This window comes from Chiloscyllium punctatum, chromosome 2 (assembly GCF_047496795.1).
Source record: "Chiloscyllium punctatum isolate Juve2018m chromosome 2, sChiPun1.3, whole genome shotgun sequence".
Lineage (NCBI taxonomy): Eukaryota > Metazoa > Chordata > Chondrichthyes > Orectolobiformes > Hemiscylliidae > Chiloscyllium > Chiloscyllium punctatum.
Genome location: NC_092740.1, coordinates 63,397,061 through 63,410,873, shown reverse-complemented (window position 1 = coordinate 63,410,873; position 13,813 = coordinate 63,397,061). Strand labels below are relative to the sequence as shown.

Sequence of the window (13,813 nt, the reverse complement as noted above, 5' to 3'; positions counted from 1 at the left end):
GAGGTTGGAGGCAGTGGATGGGAGATCCCCTGAGGTGATGAGGTTATGGATGGTCTGGGAGATGATGGTTTGGTGGTGGGAGGTGGGGTCATGGTCAAGGGGGCAGTAGGAAGAGGTGCCCACAAGCTGGCATTTAGCCTCAGCAATGTTAAGATCGGTGCGCCAAACTACCACCACGCCTCCCTTGTCTGCCAGTTTGATAGTGAGGTTGGGGTTGGAGCTTGTCTATGCTACTTAACTCTGTGATCTGCCTGTAATGCTCGCAAGACAAGGCTTTTCACTGCGCCTCGGCACACGTGACAATAAATTCAATTCAATTAAATTCATCAATCACATGATTCTATACTTCTCCACACACACTTTGTTACTGCTACCCAATCATAAGATATGCAGTTATTTGCACATTTGTCACAGACATTGTAATTATCAGACAGAGATAGAGGTTTGTTAGATAAATAAGCCAAACATAGAAAGAAAATAAGATGATCAAATAAAACTCTGCTCAGTTATTAAAGAGCTATCATCTTTTTTCTCGGCAAGGCAGGAGGGCTAACAAGCAGATTGATGCGTGTTATTTGAACTTCAATTACATCATGAACCAAGCATCATCACAATTTTTCAATGCAGTTCAAGGTGAACTGTGACATTCTTCCAATCACCAGACTTATTTTGCTACTGGCTACCTTCCAATGTTTGAGGGTGTGTGTGCATTTGCGCATGTTCAGTGATAGTTTTGTAAATGTAGTAGTTATTCTGTAGACAGCACCATGATTCCATAAACAGTCCGAAGTGAAAGGGTGATTAATCAGTTTTTGGATGGATTACCAGCAAAGTATGCATGTCTATACCAGTATTTCAATCTACAGTACTGTAGCATCTCAAAATTCAGATTGCATTAACAAATGCATTTGAACTTATAGGATCATGAGCTTGGTCATTAATTTTGCTGCTGTTGTCCGCTCCTGGATACTTGCTGTGGAGCCTCAAAGTACAGAAAATCCAAACAGTATGTTTTCAGAAAGCAAGAGTTTGAAGTACGAACAGATTGAGTCAACAAGACCATGTTGAACTCAAGCAATTAATGTTTCTTTGTAACTTTTCAAATCTGAACATATAGCTATCCAAGGCCTGCACAAACAATACTCCGAATGTGCAAAGCTCAGTCATCAAGCTGCCTTTGACAACTCCATTAGCATGTGAATAAACTAATTAAAGAGCTAAATATACTGAATGGCACCAAACCACAAATACAGTGATGCTGAACAAGTAAGTATTTAGTCATTTATTTGGTAGTACAAAATTTAAGTATGGCTGAAAGAAAAGGACACTTCCAGAAAGCTTTGTATCTTGCACTCAGAACAATTCAAAAGAAATATCAAAGGAAAACAGTATTTACATAGTATGAGAGGAGAGTGCTGACTGGTTGGAAAGTTGACTGTATAGGTGCTGCCACAGAGAATGTACCACTTAATAATGACAGGCTATTAACTTCTGAAAGGCAAAAGGCAAAATACTATGGATATTGGAACTTTGAAATAAAAAACAGAAAAAGCTCAACAAACTCAGTAGGTCTGGCAGCTTAAAATCAGATTTAACACTTCAAGTATGATATAACTCTTCTTCAAAACTGCCAAGTTAATTGCCAAACGTTACTTAAATTTTAACCAAAGGTTGAATCTCATTGCTCAAGGTATTGCCTTGAGAAATGAACCAGAGAATGGTTGTCACTTATTTTGTGACTCAAAATAGGCTCATTGTATGCACACATGCTCTTTCTGTCTGCAAAGAACAAGTCCCTATATATTAATATATACAGACTTCTATACACACAAGGGCACCACACTTCAAACCAGATTGAAAATCCTAAATTACTTTACTGCTCCAGAATAATCTCTCTCAAAAGTTTGAGTGACAAGTCAAGTTAGCTGTTTCCTGCTGCGGTTACTATACAGTAGTAACACAAGTGGTGTTTGCCATTTACATGATGCTGCCATCAAGCCAAAACTTTGTTCTGCCAATCACATAAATGAACAGTGTGGTATAGGAATTTCAGTGCTCATGTGATTACTAGCTATGTAGGCTATATGTCCCAAAAATTGGTGGATTGCATCAAACAGCATATCCCTTCAGCTGAAAAATTTTAAAAACTGCAGATATTGGAAATCTGAAACAAAAAACAGAATTGCTGGATAAATTCAGGTCTGCCAGCAACTGTTAAGAGAATGCAGAGTTAACATTTCCGGTCCAGTGACCCTTCTTCAGAACTGATGGTGACTAGGTAAAGGTGGTATATATGCTGAAGACCAGGGGGGTGGGTGGGAAATGGTATGCAATAGATAGCGATGAAGTTGAGAGAATGAACAGTAGTGAGGCAGATAAATAATCCATTATCCATCCTTTTATTTTGGCTGCCTCTCACTGGACCCAATAAAGTAACTCTGCCTTTTCTCCAAATACTCTAGATCTGTTGAGCTTCTCCAGCAATTTCTGTTTTTGTTAACCCTTCAGTTGTTCACATCAATCTTCCTTCTTGTTCAATCCTTCCTGAAGAAGGGCTTATCCCCGAAACGCCGATTCTCCTTCTCCTTTGATGCTGCCTGACCTGCTGCGCTTTTCCAGCAACACATTTTTAAGCGCTGTTCACATCAAGCAAGGTTATACTTGCACCCAACCAGCTTGCACTTGCAAAATAGAGCCAACGAGATTCTACAATTGGACATTTTCTACAGAATCCTGTTTGCACAAAGAATTTTATTGACAGACAGTTGAGAATCGCTTTGCTTTTAGTTTGCCATCTGGAACTATGAAGCTGCAGGCACACAAGTTTAAGACAATTCATTTTCCTGGTATCTCAATTACTACCATTTTAATAACAAAGTCTATAAGATAATTTACTCCTGGGTAAAACATAACCTAAAACATTTCAAATGAACAGAAACACATGATCAAAGTTGTCAGGAGATAAGCCCTTTCACATCATACAAATGCATAATAACACATGAGATAGAAGAGTAGCTGCCAAGATTACAATATATCTTTTGTATTTGAACAAGGGTTGGAGTTTATAATTAACGAAACAAATCCAAGCCTCAATCTTTGACCCTTCTCTGATGTTTTCCAAGTTTGTTGGAATGAGATCTTCTTGAATTTAATTCCAAAGGCAGAAAAACATGACAAAAATATTAAAATCTCTTCTGAACCCTGACCAATATGAAAAAAACCTTTGTAGCTAAAATAAAAACAACACTGTGATCAGATGATATAATTAATAATTCAATTGCCTTCTATAAATCACTGAACAGTTTAATATTGTAGTCCACTTCCTTGGAAGTCATTTCCATCCAGTTGAGTGGCTTCTTTATCCCCCCCTAAATATATCAATTTGAAATTTACAATACTGCCTTTAGCAAATTCAAATTTTACTCTCTGGAGATGGTGCAAATGAAACTGCTCATAAAAGAAGGAAACAAATCTCATTGTAAGCTCAGCTACTTCAATCTTATTATGTTATGGATATCACCTCTAATGAAAGCAAAACTACAGACAAAATGGAAATCACTTCTATAAAAGGACTGACCCTATAAAATTCATTGTATAGTAATGCAAACTGTTCTCTATCAATAACATTCATTCATGTTTGTGCACAGCAGCATAATCAGAGTTTACGTTACCAAAGTCCAAATTCCAAAACAAAATTTACAACTTGAATAAAATTACAAACCACTTCTAAAATTACTCATGTACCAGGCTGTCCAGCCAATTAAACAAAAAAAGTTCTGGTTCAGGGAAGAGTCAGTTTGATTACTGGATCTATATGGACTTAAACTAGCAAAACAATTTGCACAGATACAGATCTACTGTGGGGCAAATGTCAATAGTAAGAGTTTTGTGACATTAAGAGAACTTGGCCAAAATAAAACAATTAATATGTCACTGTTTCACTGAGACATGGTTGCAGAGTGAAGAATAGGTAAAAGATAAAAGGAGTTTCCCAGGGTAGGGGAGTCCAAACCAAGAGGACATGAGAGGGGAAAGATTTAAAAAGGACCTAAGGAGCAACTTCTTCACACAGAGCAATACGTGTGCTGCCAGAGGAAGTGGTGGAGGCTGATATAATTACAACATTTAAAAGGCATCTAGATGGGTATATGAAAAGGAAGGACTTAGTGGGATACGGGCCAAATGCAAGAAAATGAGACTAGATTTATTTAGGATACCTGGTTGGCATGGTCAAGTTGGACCGAAAAGTCTGTTTCCAGACTGTACAGCTCTATCACTCTACGAAGTGGACTAGGACGGCATCAATGTGGTGGTGAGTATGAAATGGATGAAACTGATCATGATGTGGAATTAGAACAGTGGAAGGAAGGAATAGCCAAGGGAAAGAAGTTACGGGTTGGGCGAATCTATAATATGCTACAGTTGCCTCATTTTAGGACAAAGTATAAATCGGAAAATAATGAAAGCATGTAAATAGGGCAGTGCAATTGTCATGAGAGATTTTAATCTGCATATTGATAGGACAAATCAGATAACTAAGGGTAATATGGAAGGTGAATTTGTCACTTGTACCAGGGATGAGTTGTATAAATTGCATATTGCAAAACCTACACAGGAATAGGCCATTTTATATCTAGCAATGAAGTAGGATTGATAAGAATCTCATAATTAAGGACTCTGAGTAGCAATGATCATATCATGACAGAATTTCAAACTCAATTGAGTGAGAACAACACGGGTCTCCAACTTAAATAAGCATATTTACAGAGATACAGGAAAGCGTTTTCTAAAATTTTGTGCACATAAGGTAAGATTTTTTGCAAATAAGGTAAAATATTTAATTCATTTTAGCCCATCCCCTTATGAGGACCTTTCAGTTCTATTTATTTAACGTAGTTTTCTACCTTTTCTAAAGTAAGTGAAAGACAGTTGTCAGAATTATCCTCCACTGACATCCACTCGCATAGATCAGTCTTTGTGCAAAGAACTTTGACATCAATTCAAATCTGTCTTTCATTAGTCTTAATCTATATCCCATTGTCCTGCTGTCATGGCTTAGTTTGAACTAGTCTTGATATGAAAAATATTAATAACATTTGCATATTTAAAATGAGTAAAACACTTTTGTTAGGTTTATTTAATCATCATTTTTTTAAAACCAATAATCACTTTGATTGTATGATTAAAGAACAAAACCTTCTATCTTGTTGAAGAAAAACACCTAGCTCTTTCACACCTTGAAGGTAATTATTATTTAAGACCTGTGATTAAAGCAGCACGGAAGGTGATTTTGACAATTTGGAAACGTCACGTGTCATTTGTAAACAGCTATAGTCAAAAACAATTAACACAACTTCTCTGTTTGAAATAGGGTTTTAACCACATCTTTCACTTTATTGGCATAGGATGATTTCAATAGGAAACCTCAATGCAACTACTTATGAAAGGGGCCCAATGTCTAAGCGAAAAAAAGATTTGAATAAAAAGCTAAGTAAAACTTGATACTATAATTTTAACTTGAGATGGTTTACTTTAAGTGTTTTGACACTTGTATAAACCCACAAATAGTTCCCAGCATACCCCTCTGAATCTGGTGAGTGCAAGATTTAAGATATATTGATATTTTAATGTCTTATTAATATTTAGCAGGAATACATAAATGGCCAAGTCAACCCACACTTTATTCGCACAAATGCTTTGTAAGTTTATAAGCTATATCTCGAATTACTGACAGCACTGTGGAAGCTTGCAGGATAGTATACACTGGGCATATTTCTTTCAAATGTTGGCAGGATCCTATAGTACTGGAAATGGAGGAGAACAGATGATAGGTCGAAGGCTGCTAGGCTATTTTTGATGAGCGGTATGGCTTGTTTTGTGGTAGGTTTTGGTGTCCAATTTGGAGCATCAATATAACTTTATTGTCCTCATTATTCCTGTCATTTAAACTCACTGTAATTGTAGGAGGGGTCAACCTAATCTTCAGCTCACTTTATTCCAGGTAACGCTTCAGCTTTATACAAACTCTACATGAAAGGCTATAAATTATGCCAAACGACAGAGAATCCAAGGTTCAAGTTGGGAACCACATCTGCAGTTAGCGATTGATCAACATTTTCTAACAACTAGCATAGAACAAGCACCTCTTCCACTCCTCAAACCTCCCTGTTCCTCTTCCAGCTTCCAACCCAAGCCCCACTTCACCAGTCTCCAAGTTCGTAGACTACATTAAAATCCGTACTTTTTTTTAGGAGATCTGGAATGGGTTTTAGATAAGGTAGTAAAAGCAAAAACACCGAATTAATCGAACTACAATCACATGCTACGAGTCATGATGGCACAGATCATTAGATGAAGGGATGTAAACATCTTCCTCACCCACATGTATCGTAATTATATTTTCAATTTCATCTTTGGTTCCCTTCACTGCTCTATTACCTTCAAGATTGGGTTGGGATATCTGGTTGGCATGGACAGGTTGGACCGCAGGATCTGTTTCCATACTGTACATCTCAATGACTCTAAGAGGGAATCTCTTTCCCCTAAAGGGGTTTGCCAATATAACCAGAACGACTAAGCTCTATTTTGCAGTTCTCACCTCTGATAATCCTCCTGCTTTACATTTCCAATTATGAAATAAGCCTAGCCTGTGAGATCTAGCAAGGCATTAATTAGAAGTACAGCTCCAAAGCTCTTCTTTGTCTTAGAGATTAATTTTTCCAAACCAAGAAGATGTCACAAATTTAGTGCTCCCTTTTATAACTTTTATTGGTAAATTAGAGACTCTGAATCTTCAACTTAAATATTTTTCACACACAGACTAAATTATCTATAATTTAAGCACCCAGGGAACAAAAAGGACATTTTAACCAAGATTCATTCCAGTCCTCATCAAGTACAGATCATTTTCTCATGAGATTTCCATATTGAATCATTTTCCTCAAATGCAGCATTTCATTTCAAGATGGATGTTGGTTTGCAATCAGATATTTTACAGCTTCACTAATAGTAATGATATTTAAATAGTTTACCTTTGAAAATGCAATGCAACCATAACTTACAATGTGACCATTTTTTTATATTCATAATTATTCCCCTCCAAAACATTGCTAGCATTCTGTAACCTTACTAATTAACAAAGCCACGTTGAAGTTAAAATTAAACAAAAATTTTATATAAAAGTATACAAAGCTACATTTTGCAAAATCCCTTTTGAACATTTATTAAATGAAATATCAGTATTTCACATTTTTGTGAAGATGTGTAGCTCGGGTTATAGTTGGACAGAAAGAACCGTATAAATTCTGGGCAGATCTGAACAATAGCACTTCATCTAGAGGTTAAACGGCACTGAAGATGTCAACCGTTTGGAGAATGACACATTTGCAAAAACAAGAAATCAACCGGCTTGGCAAACCAACCAACAACTCAAAACATCACTACTCTCGCAAAAGTATAAATCAAATCCAAAGTTGAGTCAGGAAAAATGAATATCGAGCAATTGTTCGCTCACAGAGAAAGTCAGACATCACTTTCAGGGGATTTGGTTCTGCACAAACCCGAAACCTCCTTCCCTTTTAAAACTATCAATATTACCAACTATACAGGTGTCCTACTGAAGCACCACTCATGCTTTTTTCTAGAATCCAGGGCAGCCAAATGCACTTTAAATGAAAAACCATTAACAAAAACGTTTTAAGAGAGAAAGAAAACGCACAAAGTCTTGATCTTGTTTTTGTTAACTGAATGAGATAAATGAATTACATGAGTAAACTGAACGTATGAATTTGTTTAGTCACCGTACTGCTTCTCTAAAGCCAATATGTTTGACACCCCCTTGCCAATCAATATCCTAAGTTCTTTCTAGATATGAAAAAAGACCTAATGATCATTCAGTGATGAATCCACATTTTTAACCTCAGTAAGTACTCATGTTTCAGCGATTATGGCAATCAAAGCATTAAGTTTTTATTTGGTGCAGTGCAAAAAGCACTTCATCAGGTGATAATGTTTAAACTTGGTGGTGCTCATAGTTTTATCCATGTTTTGGTAAACCCTGGTTAACAGGTTACATAAATGATTAATTTGTTTTTAAAATCTTATCTTTTGGAAAAGAATCTTAATCTCCTTTTTGTTTAAAACTATGCTATAATGTGTAAATTATAATGAAGCAAAAGGCTTGGAAACACTCCATAACAACTGTGATTTTCTTTGGAACCAGGCCTGTAACTGGAAACAAGTTGCATTTGTTTATTATGACATAGCATATTAAATAGCTCCCTTTCCAATTCTAAGCAGGTTTCTTGCCTTCTTTAAGGTCTTCCGACACCATTTATTTTCTCAAGTAGGTGGCTAATATATTCACAAACATAAACTATGAAAGATGTGACCATGTGGTTTCACGTGGCTTCCCTTTCCTCTCTGAGGAACTGCTCAATCTCTAGTGAGTTTGTTTTCCTTGTCCATGTCTCAGAAGGCAGAAAATGAAACCTATCACATGGGGAAATCAAGTGCCTAACTCCAAATGCACTACATCAAAGCTTAGCCACAAAGCATTAGGTACAGCAAAAACCAGAAAAAGTAGCAAAGAATTGAAAATCAAGGGATAACCATCTAGCCAGCTGCTTCAGTTTTCAGTTCATTGAATTTGGAAAGTAGTTCACCCTAATGTGTGAGTGAATGAAGTGTTCCCATCTTGACACTTTACAGAAAAATGCATCTGTGCAATAAGTGCCTGAAAGAAGCAGGTAAAAGAAATTCAGCCAACAATAAGAAAGATATTTTCAGAGGCAAGTTGTCAACCATTAATTTGTCATCCATTGACATTGGTTTTATTTAATAAAATACATACCATGGATTTTCTTTTGACTAAAATTTTTCATGAAAATCTCATAAGCTATGAATAGCTAAATTTTAAAGAAGTGCTGCAAGGAATTCTTTCTGGACTGAAGTATCCTCTCTGAATTTGGCAAGGTCAAAGCAGTTCTCATTTTTTTTAAAACACCAAAAGATATTTTAAACAAGTCATCTGCTTTGAAAAGGATATTAATTCTCTCAGACCTTTACTACACAATAAAGGTGAGTTTTTCTTAATGGTTTGCAGTTGAAAGGCCACAGTTTTTATCTCAACCTACAAGGTAATATCTGTCCACTCCAAAACTAAGGCCACTGGTATTCATCATATTTAATGCTTTAAAAACTTCATCTTATTTTAGGGAGATTTCCTTTTACTACATTCTTTGCTGGAATGCAAAATGTCTTTCAGAAAGCATATTAGAGGACCAAAATGAGGCTGAGTAAGGTTTTGAATTCCCAATGACAGTCTGATTAGGTAGCTAACCAATGAACTGTGATAGCTAAAGCAAATTTAAGAGCTATTTCCAATCAAAGTTAATCCATGACACAAATTCACAAATGATCATTTTCAATAAGAACAAAAAGTACAGAGCCAATAGAAGTAATATAAAATTTGGAATGATGAAACTCACGCAACATTGTTTTGTGTCACCATAATCTTACCAGACCATAGGGACTGCTCTCTCATTAGAGAGAGAAGTGATTGGTGGTGATTTAACCTAAGGGCCACCAGACCTCAGGCAAGGGAAGAGGTTGAGAAGGAGAATCCTTCATGGGAGAATTCACAACACAGAAATAAACTGATATGAAGTTGTGGGTGTACTCTACCTTTAAGAGAGGTAGAGTAACAGAACTACCTGACAGCACCAAGTGTTCTGAAAAAATATATAACTTTTTGGTCCAGCAGTTAGTGGAGCTAGTTAACTGAAGACAAAAACAGATGTGAATCAGTATTAGACCCCAAAAAAATACCAAACACCAATCAAGTTTGAATTTAGTATATTGACAATCTCAAGAGCCAATGATGCTTTGGGGGGGTATAAGACTGGGGGAAATTGAACAGTTGTGAGGAGAACTGCCAAGCCAACGACATCTGCAAACTGCCCAGAGAATAACTCTCTTGAAGATACCTTTATCAATCAGTAATCTGTGAAGCAGAATCCCCAAGAAGAAAGAATGACAGGAATACAGAGAAGAACCAAAAGTTGTGTGGTTTTGAGATAAGTTGTTTTGTTATGTAAATATTATTCAGGAGTTTTATCAAACTAGAATTATAGAATGGAAGGTAAAATGTAAATTAAAGGAAGGAGTTGTAAATAGTTGTTAGTTAATTATTCTCTGTTACAGTTTAAGAAATAAAGTTGTTAATTTTTACTTTAAATAGTTCCTGGCCTCTCAAATGTTTACAGATTACTGCACAGGATAAATCTTTTCTGTGTTGCTGCTTTAAATTAAGCCGAAATGTTCACCCTGCGTCATAACACCATTCAGGAAAACTGGTCTGCACCAGCATTTATACTCTACATGAGCCAACCCTCTTCATCTAGCCTCCTCAGAACATCAGTTAGTTACAGCTCAAACTAAACATTTTGCCCTTCTTTGAGAACGTTTCTGAATCAGCACAAAGAAAAAATTGAAGTCGGATACTGATAATGGAAATTACTGAAGTAATGTTTTAAGAATTAGATAATCGCACATCATTTCAGATTCACATCAGTAACATTATATCTATCGCTGAAATATTTGCCAATAAAAAAATCCATTCTCCCAGTTGTTCCACCTTGAACTGTCTAACATTGAGATGGTTCGAATTGTAAAACACTTTGCTGCTATACAATCAGGTTATCACAGTCTTGCTTTCAGATATGGTAGTTGGCATGCAGTACATCCATTTGTAATATCACAGCAAGTCAAAATATTGTAATAGTTTCAGAAAGACCTCCTCATATTTGCATCTCCTTTGTCCTTTCTTAAAAATGTAGATAATAAAAAATGCAATCAAAGCTGCTTTGTTTTATACCAATAAATTATCTAGGTCTTGTTTGCAGTAGCATTGTGATACGAAGCTTAAGAACAACACATTATTTTATGCGATAAATTATAATCGCTGTCACAGATTCATTATGATACAACAGGATGCTATTCAACCTATCAAGTATTTTGCCAACTCTCCAGAACATTCCAGTGAATCCCATTCTCTGTTGATCTGCAAGTTTAGTTAGCTCCACTACATGTTAATTTCCATTTATAATTATCAGTCAACTATGCTTTCACCACCCTAGTTGGAGAGAGCTACAAGTCATAACCAGTTTCATGAAAAAGTTCATCCTCAGATCCCTCTACATCTCATTTGAAACTTGTAAATCTGTGTGCTCTACTCCTTATATAATCAGCTTACTGGAACAGCTTCTGTCATTATGTATTTCTGACTACATTAGCTGAACCCATCCTAATCTTGAACAGTTTCAAATCCCCAATCAATTTCCTTTGTTCCAAAAAGAACAACCAGAGACTCCAACCTAATCTTAAAACACAGATCAACCAAAATAAATCATCTTTAAAAGGACCGCTGCAGATTACTGTGAAGGTGTGCCACTGATTTTTGCAGGGACAGGACAATGAGCAATGCTCATCATAACCCCACAAAATTCCTTCATCTTCTCAGTAAGCCACTCTAATCGCACCATTAAATGCATATTTCTATCTTGGCTACACAAAACTGCAAAATCTACATCTACATCTTCCAACCCATCTAACTAGCTAGTAGCAGATCAATGCTTCTCGAATTTGACTATATGTGTGTCATTCTGCTCCTGTACATCTTTCATAATCTTACTGTTTGTTTTGTTTCACTCACCTTGTGACTATAAATTTATGAAGATGGTTTGGGTCTCTTGCTAGTACCTCTATTTCTCTATCTGTATCATATGTTACAATTGCTTCCACAGCCTTCCAACAGACACAATTAAATAACTGATAAGAATAGGATTGTGGGATACAAAGCTAAGGGGCAGATTAGATCCAAAATTAACTCAGTGGCAGATGCTTTAGTAACTAGATGTTTCCAGTAGAATTTGATGAAAGTCAGTAGTGTGTTCTTTGTTGTGTGTTCAATATGTATCAAAGTCTTGGGGGGCATAATAAAGAAATCTGAAAACGATATGAAAACTGGCCATGAGGTTGATAGCAAGGAAGAAGGGAAGATGTCAAAGGACTGGTCAGGTGGCGAGAAAAGTGAAAAATAAGATTCATTCTAGAGAAGAGTACATCATACACTTGGTGGCTGGGGTCGTTATAAACAAGGTGAGTGAAACAAAACAAACAGTAAGATGTACAGGAACAGAATGACCACACATATACTTCAGGTAGCACTTCAGGTAGATTAGGTAGTCAAGAAAGCATATAGAATACACTATCTTACTGGAGTATAATCGTACCAAGACTCTGCTAGACCTGCATAAAATACTTGTTAATTCACACTTAGAATGGGGTACAGAATTGTGGCGTCCATGTTATAGGAAGGATGTAATTGGACGAGAAAAAGAGTAGGGAAAAAGATTTAAAATAATTTAAACTGAGAGTCTAATGTAAAATCTAGAGAAAATTTAAAATCTTTGGAATTTATTTTTCTAATGCATCAAGTCTCAATGTAGAATTTGCAAATGCCAAGGGCATGTATCCAGGGCAATTAAGAAAACAGGTGGATGGCAATCTCCCAAAAATCTGCTAATACAGCAGAAACCAGCTGTAAGGAATTCACTAACATGACAATAAATACCAGGAAGTGGTTAACTTACTTTTCAGAATTCCATCGTTTGGAAATGCACAAGTGAAGTCCTTCAGTTAATCCTTCTCCATTTCAAAGCACAAAGCTGTCAGACCAGTGTAATTCTTCTCCCATTGAAAAGCTAGTGTTCACTAGAGCTGCAGAATTAATTAACAGAACTGATTAGAAGCAATGATTTCTGCTAATAGTTACTTTTCCTGCTGAGAGTAATTTGGTGGAAAAAAATGCTAATAATGCAAGATTATTTAAATACTGTTCAACAGTTACCAATATTGGCCATTGTGATTCTAATTGACCTAAAGAAAATGTAAAATCTTTCTGAATAATCATAAATAGGTTGATATTCTAATGTATAATAATTCTGATATAAAGCGTTCAGTAATCAGTCTATTCCTCGTGATTATCATCTTCATCCTTTATCATCTGCATTAAAAGGTTTTTCACTCCTGCTCCCCAGCCAGTCCTCTCTCAGGCATGGACAACAATACGCACAACTCATACCAAGAAATAACACGTGGATTTTTAGCTCAAGTCATCTCCACCTCAAAGGCAGTTTGTCATAAGATGCAGCTCAACAAATCACATCAAACTTGCTTATGAAACTTTTCCTTTAATAAGCTGGCCTTCAAAAAAGGTTTTCACAGAATTTCAGGATTTATATTTTTAAACCAGTTGAGAATGAATAATAAATTACCTTTAAAAAATTCAAACATATTTCATGAAAATGGCCCAGGTTTTGCTCTAGTAAGGCATCGCAATGTGCACTTCAAATATGCACATATAGGTTTATAAAAATAACTTGTTAACAAAATTGCTTGAAATGAAAACTACTCTGGTGATGGCAATGAGGTATCAGAAACTTTTGTGAATAGCAAAATTAAGTGCATAACGAGTAATAAACAAAAAGAACTGAGAATGAGGGTACATTAGAGTGGGTCAATTCAATGTCAAATCAAGTACAGAAGAAAAACAGAGAGAGAGAGAGAGAAAGACTAGATTTAGAAAGAAAAAAGGAAAAGCAAAAACATCTATAATTTACATTTTAACATTTTTAATATCACTGGTAATCAGAACAAATGAGACTTCACGGATACACCAGTTGTGTATTTACAGCATTACTTAAATTTAGTAGTGAATTTACAAGGCAAATGTGAAAATACAATAACTCTA

The 13,813-nt window shown here is 35.9% G+C and overlaps 1 protein-coding gene across 3 annotated transcripts in view; it reads right to left on the bottom strand.

Moving 5' to 3' along the window:
* Positions 1 to 13,813, bottom strand: part of rgmb (repulsive guidance molecule BMP co-receptor b) — a 172,920-nt gene that overhangs the window by 88,263 nt on the left and 70,844 nt on the right. For 2 of the 3 annotated variants that reach the window (XM_072583534.1, XM_072583542.1), the window contains exon 2: positions 12,654 to 12,780. The exons of the other annotated variant lie outside the window; for it this stretch is intronic. The gene's annotated coding sequence lies outside the window, so the exon portion shown is untranslated. The remainder of the gene's footprint in view (positions 1 to 12,653; positions 12,781 to 13,813) is intronic. 3 annotated transcript variants of the gene reach the window in all.